Source organism: Neodiprion virginianus, chromosome 7 (assembly GCF_021901495.1).
Source record: "Neodiprion virginianus isolate iyNeoVirg1 chromosome 7, iyNeoVirg1.1, whole genome shotgun sequence".
NCBI classification, from domain to species: Eukaryota; Metazoa; Arthropoda; class Insecta; order Hymenoptera; family Diprionidae; genus Neodiprion; species Neodiprion virginianus.
Window position 1 is genome coordinate 3,326,928 of NC_060883.1, and position 19,346 is coordinate 3,346,273.

General features: G+C 41.4%; 1 long non-coding RNA gene across 1 annotated transcript in view; it reads right to left on the minus strand.

Annotated features, from left to right (window-relative positions):
* Positions 1 to 904: 904 nt before the first annotated feature.
* LOC124308858 (uncharacterized) overlaps positions 905 to 19,346 on the minus strand; it is a 70,464-nt gene continuing 52,022 nt past the window's right edge. The window contains exon 4 of the long non-coding RNA XR_006909128.1: positions 905 to 970. This is a non-coding gene — a long non-coding RNA (uncharacterized LOC124308858). The remainder of the gene's footprint in view (positions 971 to 19,346) is intronic.

Consider the following 19,346-nt stretch of genomic DNA (forward strand, 5'->3'; position numbering starts at 1 on the left):
TTGCAGCAGAGCATGAGGTCGACGAAATGATAACACTGGTCAATCAAGAATTCTTAACAAGAAAAGTACTTACTAATTTTTAAATACGTATCCACCCTCATTCTAAAAACATATTTACTTTCATTCTATCAGAGCTAGTTTTTGGGTTACGGCTACTACCAGTAAAATTTTGTTATCTACTACGAATACCACTTAATTAGTTACGGTAAATACAAAAACACTTCGAATCAAAATAGGTGCTTCAAAACGATAAACATTAAATTTACTGTAACACTATACGTAACCTCATTTTTGTTTATAAGAACTGTATTTTAGGAAAAACTAAAAAAGTAATATTACAATACAATTATTCGTATCTAAAATATTCTAGAATCTATTTTATTATACTAAATCTTGTTCTTAACGTAATTTATGCAAAGTCTTCATGTTACATACAAAAAGTGAAGTTTTGCGTAAGTTTGGTAAATTTTATCCAAGGACTAGAGTTGACTAATTATTCCACATTGCAACGTTACAGGTGAATCGACAAATGATAACATTATAATAATTAAGCTGAATATCTATTTGATACAGTATATTTTCTCAATGCAGGAAAAGTTGTACAAGTTCATCACCTTATTATAAGCTGAAAAACCTCTTGTGTAATTAACAAACATTCAAGGGATCACAATACCTTACGAGCTAGTTTCAAATGTCAAAAGTGTATTCATAACCTAATTGATTTTCCTCTTAGCTTATTTCATTGCTAAAGTAATTCTATACAAATATCTTAATCCACATTGTACACATTTTCTCTCTCTCGAATTCATCAGTCATATAACAAATTTATTTCGTAGTCATACATGAACAATAAAAAATGACAATAACATATACATATAATGTAAAGATGTTCAAATTTTTTTAAATCTCTTGGTATTGGAGTTCAATCGTCTTATGTAGCATGGTTCAGCATCTGATGAGTTTCGTCTACCTGAAATCATACAGAGATCATATGAGTGTCATCAGCAGGAATCAAGATGGAAAAGCTGCTGTCAATAATCAGAATATTATCAAGACTTTTTTTTGTGCAAAATTTCGTTCGACAAATTTGTAAGCAAATGTCATCGCAATAAAATATAAATAAACTGAACGCAACTGTGAAATTGTATAAATACATAAAGCTATGTAGAATGTATTTCGGAGTCTCGAAACATCCCTTAAACAGATATTGTCATTTTTTCGCATCGCGCGGATCTAGTCGTGTTTGTTTGCGTGTTGAAATATGAATGAATAGATGTATCTCCAGCTCGCGTCACAGGCCAGGCACAGTTCTGACAGCAAGGGTCCTCGAGTGGCCACGTGGGGACACTTCCGCTTCACACTTTTATACATATATATATATTCGTATGAAAGGAACAGGAGGAGTGTGTCCTGCAGTACCGCTTAAGGGCACTGAAAGGTTATTTTGTGTCATACCAAGCTGTGGTTTTACATCAAACCGCGGCGCAGGAAAAGCTTGCAACGATTCACGGTACAGGTCCATTGTACGGGCAACAACCGCTATTGAGTGTCGTTTACGATAATTGTTCTACATTGTTATTTCTTTTTCATTTTCTCATTTTCCTTCGGGGTAAAAGTCCGGTTATTGGTACAACCGAGAGAGTACGAATGTACCGGAAGGGATTGGGTCGGGGAGGACGACGTTCGCAAGTTTTATTAATTCCGGAAAGTTAGAAGTTACGAAACTAATAATTAGAACCATCAAGGAGCAGGGACAGGGGGTGGAAAACTTATTCGAAAAGAAACACAAGCTGCCAGAGATGTTGGCAGCCCCGATTCGTCTCCCAGATTCTTCATGGAAGTTTAATTTCAATTCCGCTACACATATATACGCCGTGTTATTTTCTTTCGGTTTTTCCGTGTATATCATTTCTCGTATTTATTGCTAAGTATCGCTGTTACCGAGTATAGAAAATTTAGATAACCATATGGAATAAAACTGTGCGGCGATTGCGGAATCAGTGGGGATAAAAATGAAGGACCAGATCTTGCGAGAAGACTACAAATACTATTTGATGTCGTCTTTGTAAGAAACACGAGTTTTAACCTTTGCAGTTTGTTCCTGACGTTAAGACGAATTGAAAGAGTCCTCGCAAGTCGATTTCTAATGAGCTGTTCGCTGGAAATTGCATTTTGAAGTATTTATAAGTAAAAAAAAAAAAATAGTAAAATGTTCTCTTGTTTTGTGGTGCACCCTAGTCTACATATAGCTACCCTACCTATGAAGGCGAACTAGTGAGTAGGTATAATGTCGCGATCGGCGCGCGCGCGAGTGATTCTCGGGGTGGCAAGGTAGGTATGCGCGAAACACACAATTTAAGCCTTGTTTGCGTGGTGGCACCGTTCTAGCTCTCTGACGTTGGGATAATATATCTATGATTGTCGAGGATCACGGTACTGAATGTGCCGACACAATATTTGAACCTCTCCTCCCTTTCCTCACTTGCGATGTTCCCTCTTTGCTCCCCTGCCGCCGGCACCACCCCCGTTGCACCCCCGTCGCTCACCCCGCGCTCTTCTGTCGGTAGACAAATATACTCTGAGCCAACATTCACAATAGCGTCTCACTCCGCCTCGGCACCAGTCATCCCTGCTGTACATTTCCTCTATCGCACTCTCTCCTTCTTTCTCTCTTTTCGTCTTCTCCTTTTTGAGAAAAAAAGAAGTTATTCTTTTTCCACTTCCTCCTCTTTCCTCTTTTGCCATCCCTCCTCATGTACACACCGATGCCTAGTCTATTATCTGCAGAGCGCAGCTCACAGGTAACGCTATTATGAGAGAGACCCCCTTTGCTCACATAAAACAACGTGTAGTGTTAGTCACCGGTTTTTTGGATCAAGTGGCTTGGACTTTACTTGTCGCATTTGGAAACGCTTTTCATGTCCGGAATTAGATATGTTTACTGACTTGGATCACGATTACGAGCTTTCAAGTGCGTTCTCATACAATTCCTCTACCACGAATTTAAGGAAGTGTGTCAAAGAAAAGGTTCAAGAATCGAACTAGTTTCTTGAAACTTCTTTCAGGCTCTGCAGTATCATTCCAGAGTCAATGACGCCAATGGATCCAATGGTCGGAAGAGAAAGAAGAAAATGATCAATCATCCAAGATCCTCCGGTAACATCGACGCAATAACGCGTGCAGCCAGCGGTAAGAGGAGTCTGGTTACCTGGGAACAGGGGGGATCGTGGCGATGGTGTCAGAGTCGAGTTGGAACGGGATTCGGTGGAGGGCTCGTTCCAGTTCTTGGGTATAAGGTTGACGGGCAGGCAGGGTTCGACAGCTGCGGGAGGCGGGGCCTGGATGAGGACCAATCGGGACGGACTGCTAGGGTCCATCCACATCCAGGTCCCGGTTGCGATACCTACTTGTGGATTACGGTCAATGGATCTACTCCTTCTGTCCATAGTGTGATATCATCGCATCCGTACAATATGTTTGCATCTTTGCCACACATGCAGAAGTCCGTCAAGGACTGACTGGTGGAAGGACGATCATCGGTGAAATGTCGGTGTACTCCATTTCGAAATGATCGTTGGCAATCGATAGTGAGTTGGTACGTGGGAATTTTTACTGATGAGATCTTTTGCTGATAATTATGGAAGTCATGATTCTGGGTAAGAGAATAGAACCAGTTAAGAAATTATCGCCTAGTATTCAGTCTCAGCTTTCCGCAGAAACTGACATCACGATGATCTGCGCATCATGCGGTAAAACATTCGTTTGCCGGTAACCATTAATAGGCTCTGACTCGTACGCGACACGAATTTATTATGGTTGACTGAAAAATGATTGTGGGAACTTTTGCACGATATCGACATAACCAAGAGTCAAATTTTTCGAAAGCTGATTGCACAGATTTAAGATACCTCGTCTTGCCTAACAATATACTCACCCATTAATGCGTCCTACTTATCTATACCCAGTTTACTCATCTCTTACGTACACATATAACGATTACGATGAATTCAATCTCGACTCTATTTTAGATAGAAGAAAATTCTACGACTGAACTTGCGACTGAAAAACTATCCAACCTTCCCTTCTCAATGGAACTGGTCGATATTTTACTCCAGAGCTCTTCATTAGACATGAAAAAAGCATGACACTCACGGTATTTCACCTTCCCTCATTTCCTTCATTCAGAACCGAGTTGTTCCCAAATGTTAAAAGATAAATCCCGCATGATGGTTATGGAAAAAGAGTTGCGAAAGTTTTTAGTCCGATTACTTCTAAGCTCAGCCTCGTTTCTTAAATTCGTGCTCTGATTATTCGATCGTTTCTATTTCCTCGCTCTTCTTCTTTTCGTTCAGTTTTCTTTTTTTTACTCGCCGTTTTCGTTCAACAGCGTGGATTCGCCTGGATTCCGTTCCCTCAGGAGTACGTCGGGACAATATCGAGTGGGTATTTCTGCTCGGCGAAGCGTTCGTTCGCTCGCTCGCTTCTCCGCGGTTCTGCTCCCTCGATTTTCACTCTCAGTTATACCCCCAGAGAGAATCCCACGGGATACTCTCCGGGCTGTGCCGTCATCTTGTCCCGGTTTGATCCTCAGCCCGTTTCCCCTTTCCATCTTTCCACCCCCGTTCACATCACTCATCAATTCCTCCCTCGTCATCGCCGTTTACCAGAGAGAACAAAAACCAAAGTACCAACCCACCTCCAACCGTTACCTTCTCCTATCCAACTGATCCGAAATGATTCTCATGAAAAATTTCTGCAGTTCATGAGCGCAGTCGTACCATGGCTGTTTTTTTGTTACATACATCTTTGTACAAGGTATACAGAAAAAAAAATAAAAATAAATAAAATAGAAATCTGCATCCCAAACGATTTCGGTACCTACTTACTCTGAGATTTCTTTTTGACATTCCGATAATTAGATTAAGAAAATATTTAGCAATTCGATGATTACAAAATTAATTAAGAATAATAAATCGACAAATTTAGCTAGATAGTCAGACTGGATGACGAATTCATGTAAGTTGGCCAACACGGAGTGTTAAAGTGGCAAAGTTCGGATCTTTTAGTGTTCCTAGTCGCGCAGCCCTGATCCTTTTACCTATAAGGTAGGCAGGCAGATAGCCGAGTGCGGAACCAGCCGGAGGAACAGGCAGGCAGCTGAGTGTACACAAAATCCATCGTTTTCTCCTTCTCTTTCCGTTTTTCTCCTCTCCTCTCTCACCCCTGCTGCAGTCTGCCGCTGTACGTATATCCCTTTGCGCCATCTCCACCTTTCCGCGCTACAGACCTCGTCCCCATCCATTGCACCTCCGGACCTATGCAAACACCGCGTTATATTCATTGCCCTCCCTTTCGCTCGTTGTATCCCTGATTCACCTCCCCCAAAACAACCCCCCTTGCCCCCCCTTAACTCGTGTTTTGCCCAACCGCGGAAAATCAGCCGGACGTCGAAATTAACGCTGCTAATAATAAAAAAAATCACCGCAATGATCCCGTCGTGATTTGTGACGTCGATCACCGTGTCACGATAGTGTCTTGAAAAGTTTTCTTCAACTGTACACGGAGAGAAGATAAAGAGCAGATTTTACTCAACAATGCGGGAAAACAAAGACACGTCAAAGTTTTTAGTAAAATATACCCAATGTCAAATATATTTTCTATTATAAATGTACAGTGAAACTTCTCTTAACGAACACCTTCCAACAACGGATTCTTCTTTACAACGGACAGTCTAAAAATCTCTAGAAGCATAGTTTACACGTTAATATTGTTTTGCATAAGCAGGCACTCCACAATAACGGACAATATTTTTGGTCCCGGAAATATCCGCTATTGGAAAGTTTCACTGTAGTAAAAATTTGACTCTTCACGCAGTGATTTTTACTGTTTCTAGAGTAGATTCTGCATTTTACGAAGTACATATTTTATCAAAAAAACCTAATGTATTCCTCTTATTCTGCAGTTTTGAGCAGAAGCTACTCTTTTATTCTCTCCCTGTGTTTAGGTACATCATATAGGATGCATCAAACATAACCAGCCGATAGATGTACCTAAATTATTGGTAGAACGCTTACGGTGGCTTGATCATTTATCCGAAGCAGCAAAAAATTATAATTAATCAGTTACGGGTACGAATCTTTCACAGCTTGAAATTGCACAACACTTTTTCAACATGTTGAGTTCTGTGTGTACACTGAGAGAAAGCTTTAGTTCCGGTTACCGTTCAGTCCTTTTAACTATTTTCATTTTACGACAATCGAAAAATATAGTTCCAGGTAGAAAATGAAAATTAGTTTTCTAGCTGTTACGAGAAAGTCTAGTATCCGTTGCTATTCTTTCTCATCACGCTTGCTGTTGCTATATTTTCTTGCAACCGTTGTGAAAATTTAATGCTTGTGCAAGAATAAATTGACGTTAAAGCCTTGTTTAACTAAAAAAGTAGAGTAAACCTCAGAAACTGATTTAGCGTTGCAATAACCAAAAAAGGATCGACAATAGCGCAAAATGGTTAGGCGTACCTTGTTTTTCGTAATGCTAGCAATATTCAAACAGTTATTTTTAACGATACATGTTTAACTGAATTTTTCTAGTTACTGTAACAATTGAAATTTTTCCGGGTGTACCTCGAATGGATTTCAATGATCGTGACTTATCCCAACGGTTGCCAAGGACCTGGTCTATGCTTTGGAGGAGATCGGCGGTATCCAGTGAAGAATCTGGGATTTGGACATCGCTTCGTTTCGCGCCCATGCGATCCTGTATTCCCTCTCGATTTCCCTTCTCTCCTTCCTCCCTCCCTCACCACCCCACCCTCGCTGCTTTACAACCTTGAAGCCGAGCTCGAAAGTCTGATAATACTTTACCGGTCGCCCCCGCAACGCCCGGAGCGCAGGGGATGATAAAGCTTTGTCGGATGGTTCGAAAATGGGGGAAGAGAGAGAGAGAGAGACAGAGGAGAGGGAAGTGGAACCGAGGGCCGGGGGCCCATGGCTTGTAAGTGAATTTTATTGCGCGATTATATTGAATCCCTTGGAGCCACCATCCGCCATCCGCCATCCGGCGTTCCCGCTCCCTCCCCAACCCTCCCCGCTCTCAAACACCGAACTCTTCCCTCAGGACCCGCCGCGTGCTTCGGAACGACGACACGCACGGTGCTCAAATTCGCGAATTTGTTCGTCCTCGCATGAGAAACCGGGCTTAGAGGAAAATTTAATAAAACGATCGCCGTGTGAGCTAATTGACATCCACTGGGTAAAACGGTACGTTTTGTACCCATTTTTTATTTCGCGCAATATTCTTTTTCGTCTCGTTTCAATTTCTCTTCCGTCTTTCTATATTTTTCATAGCTATTTTTTTTTTTTTCTTTTTCGATTTTTTTCTTTTGTTTTTTCACTTCATCCTCGTTGAATAATGCCGGATATCACATTAATCGACGCGTGCGTAATAAGGTTCGAGTAATTAGTATTCGCGACGCGATGGATTCTCGACACCTTAAATCAATACCCAGCTTTCTTCGGCTAGAAGGCAAATATATTACCCAGGTTGCCAAGGTATTGGGCATTTCATGTCTACGTGATGATGATTGTGAGTTGATTGCGAGAGAGAGAGAGAGAAAGAGAGAGAGGGAGAGAGAGACGTCTACAGACATATTATTGGTACCTGTATTCTGAGATATGTGAAAAATTTATTTCCTCATATCGATCCGCGCGCAGCCTACTCACTTTGTATGGGATCTCAATCTGTGCATCATATTAATGATGATGACGACGATCGTCTTCGTTTTTTTGGCTCAAGGTAATATATTTATAAGATCTCGTCGAACAAGAATTGCTTCATCATAGTTCATGGTTATGATGACAGAAAATACCTGCTTGCAACATCTGCGTTTATTAAAACGTTAGATTGGAAGAATTGTCAAGATCGAAAACAGGTATTATACTTTTAGAAGTTTTGACGTGAAATCTCGATATGAATTTTAAAACACAGTCCGATAACTAATCTTTAAAAATTACGAAAATTTGAAGTATAAATAATTATTTCATTTGATGCAAGTTATCAGATTCGATGGAGAAAAAGGTTTTAAACGGTTGGAAAATGTCAGCCTTGATCAATGTGTAGCATGAAGAAAAAATATAAATAATGTAGAACAGAGAAATTTATTGTTTGGAGTAAGACTCGTTTCGGTTGAATTATTTGAAGTTGATTCGGGGTTCGATCCGAAAAAAATTCTTCACCACCTCAATACAGACCGTACATATGCGGATATTCTCGTTAGCTTGAAATTGTAGAAAATAAAAAGCACGAGGTGAGGAATTTTCTGTCGTCGACGATAAGATCAGCAGCAAAGCGCCTCCGTTAGACTTCGAAGACACGGGGTGAGCACCACTTGAAAAACCCCCGGCTATGATTCTGACGTAGGTACAGGGATTGTCGACGGGTAGGTTTGCGGGTACCAGTCTGAAGCTACGGGGGTTGTTTGCACCCAGGATCACAACCCCCGAGCCCTGCAGCCTAGCTGACAATGAGTGGTCGGCGTGTACGCATCGTCGCCAATCGCTCATGCACTAGGTGGAATAGTTCGTTCAAAGAATTCAATGAAAACTGGAATTAGGAGAAGAAGAATGACGAAGAATTACAAAAAATCCACTCCGTTTTCTTGGCAGAAGAAAACTGCGATCTAGGAAGTTGACATTTTTTCAATAGTTGTACAAAAACGAAGAATACGTAACAATGAGTTTACAATTTTAAAGCTAGTGTGAAAAAAAAACAACGAAAAAATTCAAGGTTCCTTTTCGTTTGAATTAAGAATTTAATTTTGGAGGTAAAATTCTGATTGGATTTGCTGTAAGAATTAAGTAACGCGCACTGTTTTCTCTTAAAATTTCTAACTACAAATTTCTATCTACAATAATCAACTGCAATTTCGGAGAGAAAGAGCTATTTTTAATTATGTAACAAATAAATATTTACGATTACTTCTCGAGAAATTTAGTGAAGAGATTGAGAAAAAAAAACAAAATGAGAAAATAAAAATACGAGAGCCTTCTTAAATGCCAGCGGAAATTAAAAAGAATAAAAATTATAATTGCGTTTTGCAATTCGCTATTCGTAAAAATCCTTTTTAATTCACATCCTTTAAGCCTATCAGAATCTGTAATTTAGAAATAAGTCACGAGTGCCTTTTTTAAGCGGTCCATTAAGAGCATGGAGTCGAGTGTGGTAAAAAAAAAAAAAAAAGAAAAGAAAATCCGGAATACGGTATAATAAATGTGTTACGCACATGGGCATAAATTACAGATGCCTATATATTCATACGCACCTACATGATACATCCTTTTTTCGTTTTGTATGTCCTTCTTCATCTCCGGCTCTTTTTTTTTTTTGATCTCTCTCTCTCTCTCTCACTTTTTTTTCCCCCAGTGATATAAAAGGCCACGTGCATAGCCGCGAGTTATGCGGGTATTAGATGAAGGTTTAGTAGGGTCGTTGGTCGTCCTCAGCCCGAGGCATCAGTCAGCTAGCAGGGTCCTCGATTGGCTCTCTAACTTTTCGTTCGGTTTATCAATTTTGGACGACCTGTTCCACCCCTCAAATTTCCCGCAATCAATGCCGTGATCGGCTAAGAACGAGGCAAATCGACAAATTTTTTCAATTGACCGCACTTCGTTTTTTTTTCCTGCATAATTACCTAGACTTTGCATTTTTTTTTTGTCTTGTGTCCTAACCGAAGTCGAAATTAACTCCAAATCATTTGATAGAAACGAGAAAAATGGAGAGACTATCTAAGTTCTATCGGACGGGAATTCACCAGTGAAATTTTCCTCGAGATAAAAATTCTCTTTCGAAATTATTTGCAAGGGATGATGATGCCTGCATGCTAGGAAGTTTAGTCCCGGGATGGCCGCCATCTTGTCAATCCCCCTTCCCTCCCCTCGTCTCTTTGCCGGTCGTCCCTTCCTCTATCCGTCCACCTATCTCCTTCTCCTCTTCTTTTCTCTCTCCCTCTTCACTCGCTCGCTCGTTCCTGTCTCTCCCTAGGGACGGGGAACTTCGGTTTCCGAATTATCCTACAGTGGTTGATTTTCATGGCGACCGACCCGTGGAACTCGTTGCTCCACGCTAGCTATCAAATCAGCTCGTTTCTATTGCCACTGTGTGTATTTCTGTGTGGCTGAATTGTTGTAAAGTGAAATTTCGCAGTCAGATTAATGAAAGAGTGATCGTTAGTACGTCAAACAAACACGACTATGAGATAGGAAAAAGTGTGGAATAATCTCAGAACAAAATATAATTTCTTTGCGACTCTGGGTTTGTGATCTGTACAATTTCTACTAACGATCTTTACTCTGTTATTTTATCCAACCCTGAAACATACTTATAACACCGGGCCGTAATCTTTGCAGTCACAAGAGTGCGATCTACAAACAGTAAAATTCATTACTTTCTACCTCATAGAATTGTAGCGACGATCAAAACGAATCCAACGATACCCAACACAATGTATTTACAACGAGTGGAAGTCGAGATATTAGTAATATTCCGCATCGGAGCGCCAAGAGTGCAGTCTGCAATGCACAGCGCGCTGCAGTCGTGAATTGCAGGTTAAATGCGCGCTCGTGGTTGAACGCGTGATGTCTCTCAGTCGATTAATCGGAATGGTACTTTGTTGGGTATCGTTGGAACCGTCGCAATGCCGGCTACAATCTGAGCTGTACCACGTTTCCAGAAAAGCAATTATAAATTTGAAAAACTGGACAAATGACTTGATTTTCAAAAGTCTCGGGAGGTCGGCAATAATACTTGAGTATCTGCGTAAGTGGCAACCCGTAAACTATTCCACTATCTCTCCGCGTCTATCGAACGCTTTGATCCCCTCTGCTCGATGAGACTTCTGAGGTCGTAATACCGGGCGCCTAATCCCCTCGTGATGTTTTGTATGATTTTTAATAAACGCCGATCAGACAGCCAGATGTATGTGAGGGCTGCCCGAGGCACTTGACTGGCAGGCTCGATGCGAAGAGCCTCTTGGGTTAGTTCGCTCGTTCGCCGCGGTCTTGCGGGGGCCAGTCGAGCCCGGACCACTTGATACACAAAACTGACTGACGGAAGGACCGCCGAAGACCCACTCCTCCTCTTTCGCGTTCGATTCTATATATATGCCCGAAACAAAGCTGCCCCCGATCCACCATTGTCTTCATCCCGACTTAATCCTCGATCCACTTGTTCCCCCTTCATCTTCTGGAGGACCTGCCAAAGATATTTCGGACAAATGGAGGAAGCGCCGACCGAGCGTCAGGCTTCAACCCCTTTGTCCGCAGATTTATTAATCCCGAAAGAGCCGCGATTAGAATTTGAAAAATGTTCTTGTTTTTCCCCAAGGAATTTCCATCTTCGTACTAATGTAATTGGACAAATTTTTTTCTCCACCTCGATCTTTCGCGCACTTTGAAAAGAGTTTTCTCCTGCGCTCTCGTTCTCTGAAATTCAAAGCGGACGGAGGATGGAAAGTATGCCGAAAATTCTAATTTTCGTTCAAACCGAACCTGAATCGAATCCGAAACACGGGGTGGAAATTCAGGTCTGCCTCGGAGCAGATCGAGTCCTCGTCGTCGTTTCTGCGAAGTCGGAGCGTCGCGACGCGTTTCGCAGCTTCTAAACCCCTCCAGCGTGGCGCTTGGCGTGCGCGTCCCTCTCAGCAAACAAACCGGGAAGCAGGCAGAATCGAGAATCCCGGGAATATTCCGAACGGAAAGCACCGTGCCATCCACCCCCAGAGCCTGGGACCCGGTCTAACGTCACGGAGGAGATAATTGTCCCCTGCCAATTAAAACTCAACCCCTCAATCCCTCACCCCCTGAGGCATACAAATTTTTAGGGTTGATTATCATAGAAACGGAAAGTAAACTAGGATAACAACGAGTTGAGATAATAATTTCGATTTTACAAATTTAACTCCGTTTTGCATCATCGGAAAGCATAGACGATGAATAAAGTAAAATGAACAGCCCCAAATTTGGAACAAAAACTTGTGATGATTATTTACCGTTCTCTTCCTACGGGACCATGAAATTTCATTAAAAACTATCTCTTCAGAAAATTTTACTATAACATTTTGGTAATACAAATTACTTAACAAAAGAAAATATGTAAGAACAGAAAAGAGTTGAAGTTTTATTCATTTAGTGACTGAATTCACTTTACAATATTTTCTCGACTCTCGTTTCTCTTCAGTTTTGTCAGTTTTTTTTTCAAATTCTTTTACCGTAAGATTTTTCGATACCATCGACATGGTTAAAATCAAATCGAAGCGATTGAACGGGGTCAAAAAAGCGCGGACTGTCAAGTCGATGATGATCTATAATTATTTAAAGTCTAAAGATCGAGAACTGGCCGGCTGTCAACAGGGACTGTCAATGCGGGAAATTTCGAAAGGTGTCAGACACGCGTATAACCTGAACGGTCGCATCATAAGCAAGAAACAAATTGCAGCTGCCATTCGCCACGGAATAAATTACGGAATAGTGGAAAGAGTTGGAAGGAAAAAATACAGGTCATTTAATTATTAAAATCGGTTCCGAATCATGAACTATATGCAGATTAGGGTGGATCATTTTTTAACCTATTTTTTTTTAAGGTGCCACTCAAAAAATTTATCACGAATACTGGAAAAAAAAAATTGTCGTAAAACCTGGTGGAGGTAGGAAAATATTTAGAGATCGCTGCCAATTATTGTAATCTTTATTATTTATTTTTATGCGTACACCTTACGGACTTTTATATATATTAGTTTTTTTTTTTTTTTTTGTTTCGTGGTCTAATTAATCGTTCATTAATCAACAGCAAATTGCGCCTAACAATTCCGCAGTTGGCTGTTCTCGTCTTTTATCCGAAAGATTAATCGTCTCGGAGAAATTCGGATAAAAGTTTTTGTTGCCAAAATAGGAGTGTCGCATTACCTTGACGTCCCTGTTTCGTTTTCAGTACTGATTTTTATGAACAATGATTATTTGGACCACGATATGAAAAAAATAGACATAAAAGTGAATAAAAAATATTGCAATAATTGGCAGCGACTAATTCCTACTTCCTCCAGGTTTTAGGACAATTTTTTGTCAGTATTTGCCAGGAATTTTTCGCGCGACGCCTTACAGTTGTAATATTTCTTCAATTCCGTTGTTGTTTCATTCTGCATACTTGAACAAAAATTCGTTTAAAATGTTTTTTTTTTTCTTCAGATTCGATGGTAATTCCAGCGCGGTTTCGGATTGGAGAAAAACTTGCGACAGGGCAAGAAAAAAACCAACCAAAGCCCGGCCCCCAAAAAAACAACCAGTACCAAGACCCAGGGTGCCAAGACCGCCCTCGTTTAAACCGAGACATAAAAATTTGAGGGAAGAACCGATGCCGAGGGTCCGAAAACACGGACCGAGTGATTTTCCCCACGATAAAAACGATTCCGGATTTCCCCTACTGTAGGAATAATCTTTCATTCATTTTGTCATAACATATCGCTTTGATTGTCGCTTTACACGCTTTAACATATTTTATAACAAATCGCATGTATAATTTTTATTCTACCAATTCTTTAGTGAATTATTCTTCTGTTAATTTTGTTATCTTGAGATATTGTTTTTTCTTTTTTTTTCTGACGTATTGCATGTAAAAATATTTGAAAATCAAACTGTAAGATTTTTGTAGAAATAGATCCGACTCTCCCTTTTCCTTCTTTCGCTCCTTCCGTTCTATCCGGGAAAGATAAAAAAGAAAACGATTGGGTCAATCCATTGGCGACGTAGTTACAAGCATGTGAGTTCTCTCTTCTCTATTTTTCATACGTGAAAAGATACTTTATGAGAGAAAGAAAAAAGCTTTGCTGCTTCGGTTTTTTTCGTGGGAGTCGAAGAAAACGCAGGGCTGAGAGTTGAATCGGCGATGACCGTGAGCTGACCGGACAGAGCGTGAAAATGGGTAAAATTTTCGAATCGTAACGAATCTCCAGAGAATCTTGGATAATCCTGGACATCCGGCACCTGCATTACATCGCGAACAATTCACGCAGGTTGTTGTATCCTCTCGCAACTTTCCCACAGTATTCTTAATCGTCTGTTGCGAATTAAACCCCGGCAGGTAATACGACGGGTTTTACCTGTCTGGCGGTTCTTCGATGAGATGAAAAGGAGAACCGGGGTTAAAAAGAGGGAGAGGAAGAGTTCAACTCGCGTAATGGAAGAAGCAAGTAATGAAAAACCGATGAATTAATGAATCACTTGAAGAGTGATAATTGAAAGTGGAAAAAAGATGGTACAATTTACAATTGATTTGATTTGATTTGGTTTAATTTCAAACGCCATGGGCCAAGTCTTTGGCAATACAAAAATACAAGGATTAAAATACAAGAAATTGGGTTCAAGGTAAAGATAAAATAAATAAATATGTATAGATACCTAGATTAAGAGACGAAATTAGCTTGGAGAAATACAGCAATTCAGGTTTGCGATGAGTACCGACTAATTGTTGGTTAAGAGAGTTAACAGAGTGGTATGAGATTGTTGATTGATAAGGATGACAACACAAAATAGAGATCAAGAAAATAATGAAAAGAAATAAAACAATCGCGTGGAGCCTGAAATATGAAAGAGAGAAGGAGAATTATTACTGAAAAATTTCTTATTAAAAAATGAAAGACGTGTTCGAAGAAAATATAAGCAAAGCAGGGATAGAAAGGATGAATTTATTTCTCCAAGGTAGGATATATTTTTCCACCAATATCGAAAAAAATTTGTCTTTTAATGCACACGCTGAATTTGCGCTTCGACTGATTTACTTCATGGTTCATGATTTGCGCGAAAACCGAAAAAGGAAAAAAGGAGTTGAAATCACGCCCAAGTGAAAACCCTTATCCTTCTAACGAGTATCGATTACCGATTGTCAGAGATACGGGTACGGACTCTTCACTCTTTGGATACAAAACACACCTCTGCCTACCCATAACGCGTTGAGAAGCAGAAGGTTCGGAGACGGACGTTGCAGGTTTATGAATATTTGAGGAGAAAATTGGGTCGTAAAGCGAGGCTTGTTAGCGCAACAATGCAGATGGCTGTTTGATCGGTGCCCATGTCTATGAATACGAAAGGGCCCATATCCACTCGCCTTATACCTCCGCACGGGGCATTCCTTTCCAATTCATTTACTCTCCGAATCCAGCCGTTTTAATTTGGCCAGATATTTATTTCTGTAATGCGGTGTCTGCCGGTAAAAATATACGTGAAATTTCTGAGATTTTTATCCTTATGTAATAACGGCTTACTCGATTTTTTTTTTTTTTATAGATAGTATTCGACAATTTTGGAGATAAAAGTTGACAACTAGAGACCTGGTCAGAAAAAAATATCGAGTTTTTGAAATAGATTGTAGGTATTCAAAAAAAAATTTTAAATCCTTAAATTTGAACTGACAAATAAACATTATCAATTTAATAGCAATTAATTGGTTATACCATTTTTGTCTACCGATGATGTGATTGGATTAAATTTTTTGAAAATCATATATATATATATATAAAGTCAAGAAAAAACTGACTAATGTTTCAATAAACTAATAATACATAAAAAAAAATAATAATAAAGCAGCGAAATTAGCAAAAGTTGGGATCAGGGTGGGTCGATTTGGCATGGAATGCCCGATACACGTGCCCACTGCTGACTTCTATAATACAAAAGCTCTTGCTGCGTGTGCCGGGCGTAATACCGTGTTGAGGATACCTGGTGGGTGGTACACTATGTCGTAATTTCGAGCAAATTGTACGTTGCGCTGCGCGTCGTGAGCTGCACAATGCATTCCCACCCTCGGAATCGACGTTTCAACGTTTCAGGGTCTAGCCATTTCATCGCCGGAACCCTATTAGATGGATTAAGCCAAAATCACCACCTTTCTTCTGCCCTGACCAGCGTGGCGTCAAATCCGGAGCTCTTTCCTGGACGCGACGACGTGCCAATTATTGTTGTATACCTCTGCTTTGCCCATATGTTTCAATTCTGTTATCCAGGCACCCCATCCAACCCTCGACAAACTATCCTCATAATTATTTCCACTCAAATCTGTTCACGCGATCCGCGGCGCTAATTTGCAGGAACGTTTGGACTGACTCGAACTCGAGTGCAGTCGACCACTTGGGAAAAGGTTGTTGAGCCATTGAAAAAATTCTGTTTGTAACACTCTTCACGATTGAGTTGAGGAAATAAAGAAACGATCCGTCCAATTTACCAAACGCGTGAGTTCAGGTCTAGTATCTCCATATCAATTTCGCAATGTTAAAGTGCTCGAGATTTGATTGATTGGTGGTCTTAAGTCCGTGGAAGCGTAAATATTCTTTTCCAAAACCTGTACGATTCGTTCGACGTGCAGTTCTTATCTTTTCCGTCTTCTTAATGAAATGCATAAGTTTTAACAATGACGATGACAGATGTCGTAGTATGGGGTGGTGATCCAAACTTGGAAGGATCAATATTTGGAATGTCCGATATATCGATATTTCATCAATCTATGCTTATTTTATTTTCGCATCTCTGAAATTTCGACACATTCCAAACAGTGATCCTTCCAAGTTTGGACCACCACCCCTTAAAATGATTTGAGGTGATTATGGAAGTCTGATCACGATTCACGAAAAGAGAGTTCAGTATCAGTACGCTACTTGGGAATCGGGCAGGTTGATCGAGGCCGGAATACGCAGGTTACGTGCAACATGCGATGATGGCACGAGGCATGCTCCGACCGGAGGCAATTGGTGGTTCAAGTGGCTGACGGCAAGCCGGAAGTGAGTTCTGCGGCACGTGGCCTGGCGTGCGCGTGAAAATAGGACTGGAATCTATTATGCTCGTGAGGCATGTGTGCGCGATCGAGGTGGCGATGATGGTGGAGGATGGTGCACAAAGGCGGATGAAAAAAGGAATGAATAGATGTAGGAGTAGACGAAGGAACGGTGCATGGTAAGGTACACATACCGCAGTTTCCTTTTCATCTTCCACGTGCGTGAGAGTCCGAGTATAAGAAGAACTGGAAACGAATATTAATGGTGGCTGATTGGTGGACAATAGAAAGTGGAGTCTAGTGCCGAGACAACCGTTGCGACCTATGCAGGGCACGGGATCCGGTGACGATGCTGATAATAAACGCCACATTCTCACCAGAAAGAAGAGCTGACACTCGGCTCACGACCCACTCGAGGATCCATGAACCGACCAGTAACCATCTGAACGCGTGTCGTACGCTTATCATATTCATCGAACCACTTTTTCTCTTTCTCGTGTATTCCATAACTGGATGAAGTGTAACAGTTCATCGATCAAGCCCATAAAATTCTGGTAACCGAATCTGAGACTGCTGTTCAAATTTGATGACTTGTAAGTCTTCGCCTGAACGATGTTTTGGATTTTTGATTCGAATAGACGCTAAGAACAAACACCAACATCACACGCATGACAGTCGCGAATTTGATTCGCAACGTTTTCGCTGTTTCCTTATCGACTTTTGATGTGGCGAGAACCCGTCAGACCTTGAAAAGCTTCTTGAATTTCAAACGCTAGATAAATTCCTTGTCTCCAAAGTTCCAGCACTAGCGGAGAATTTTGTAATGCGAGATAGGCACGTGTCTCTTGGTTCGTCAGGAGCTCTTTGACTCGAAGAGAAAGACTAACAACAACGTGAAAAACAATTCATGATCACGATACGGTTCGAAGCTGGTGAAGTGAATTAGCTTATCAATACGGACAATGGCTTGGCGGGTGTTTATTGTTGCCATGCATGGGTGTGCACATACTAACCAACAACGTTACAGATACGCACTTGCGCGTATTCCATTATCCCTCGTGTTCCAGTGTATCACCAAAACTTGGCTCGAGTCAGACGCGTGTGCCGTCTCGCTCAGCAGGGAAAATCGACGTGAGCCCAAGGTGTGACACGAGAGGCCCAGCATTCAGACAAAGACTTTTCCTGGCGCCGACTCGTGTCGTACCAATTAGGAGGGTCATTGTGTCCCCGGGGTTTGTTCGGCCGTTCCCCGTTCCCTCTTATCGACGCTCTGCCGACTTATTAGGTTCCGGGTGGCTCGTCAGACCCAGTGGTAGGTATTACACAATCGACTCATACTGGTACGCAGCGTTGGAAGTTACGCTGGCAACTCCTGCGGTCTTGCGTTTGCATGAAAATGACCAAGATACTACGTTTCTTGATGCTCGTCAGTGTCTCCCGGCAGTTTTCGTGACTTGGAGTTGTCAGGAAGTTCAGTGTCGAGTCTAGTACTCGAAAGGACCCCGCAGAATCCTTATGAAAATTGGCTTCTGGTCGAATTTGATGGATTCAAAGCATATTGTAGTACATATACTCTCGATCAAAAGTACTCGTGGACGCAAGTCCCAAACATCAGTAGTTTGCGAGATATGGACTTCGGAAAGGGGTTGTACGGATTTTTCGACATCTATGGATTTCGCGATTTTTACGAATTATAAAGCTTCAAGGGGGACTCGAAATCAAGTAAATCACTCAAAAACTGCACAGCCAAGTCGCAGAGACTCTGTATTCGCGTGAAAAACAGGACAAATCGATTACTGCAAGAGTCGGATGGTCTCGTTCTTCACGCGATATCTGACGTTGCGCCTCCTTCCGGTATCACAGCTTCCTGCCTATCTTTGAGAATCAACCGTGCAGTTTATTGAGCGATTCGTATGATTTCAAGTCCCCTTGAAGCTTTGTAATTGATGAAAATCACGAAACCCATAGATGTCAAAAAATCTGTACACCTCTCTTCCGAATCTTGTACCTCAGAAACTACTGACGTTTGGGACGTGTGTCTGCGAGAACTTTTCATCGAAAGGATACGTACCATAGCATACAGAAAATCCAATTCGACCCGGAAGCAAATTTCCATAAGGATTCTGCGGAATCCTTTGCCTGGATTCATCAAACTTCCAATGACTTTTGAGAAGTGACGATACAGACCATGGGGACTAGGGTACCGGAGTGCTTAAAACTGGATTGTGCTCCAGTCACTGGCTTCCGAAATCAGGCTTCCCGCGTTCTTCGTGTCCACAACGATTCCTGACACGCCTTGCAACGTTGCAGGATAAAAAGAGCCAAGCAGGTCGTTTGTTCGCTGCTTGGTTCAGGGTCGTTATCACGGCTCGTTATCACCCGAGAGATTAGGCCTATCCACACTAGGCTGTTGTGTCGTCGTTCGGTTCGCGTCCCGCATGAGAGGAAAGGCTCCTCGACGTTGTGCCCACCACTCTCTGTGTACACGTCGCATACCTTGCCTACCTGCCTCTATCCTCCGGTTCTCTCTTTCGTCG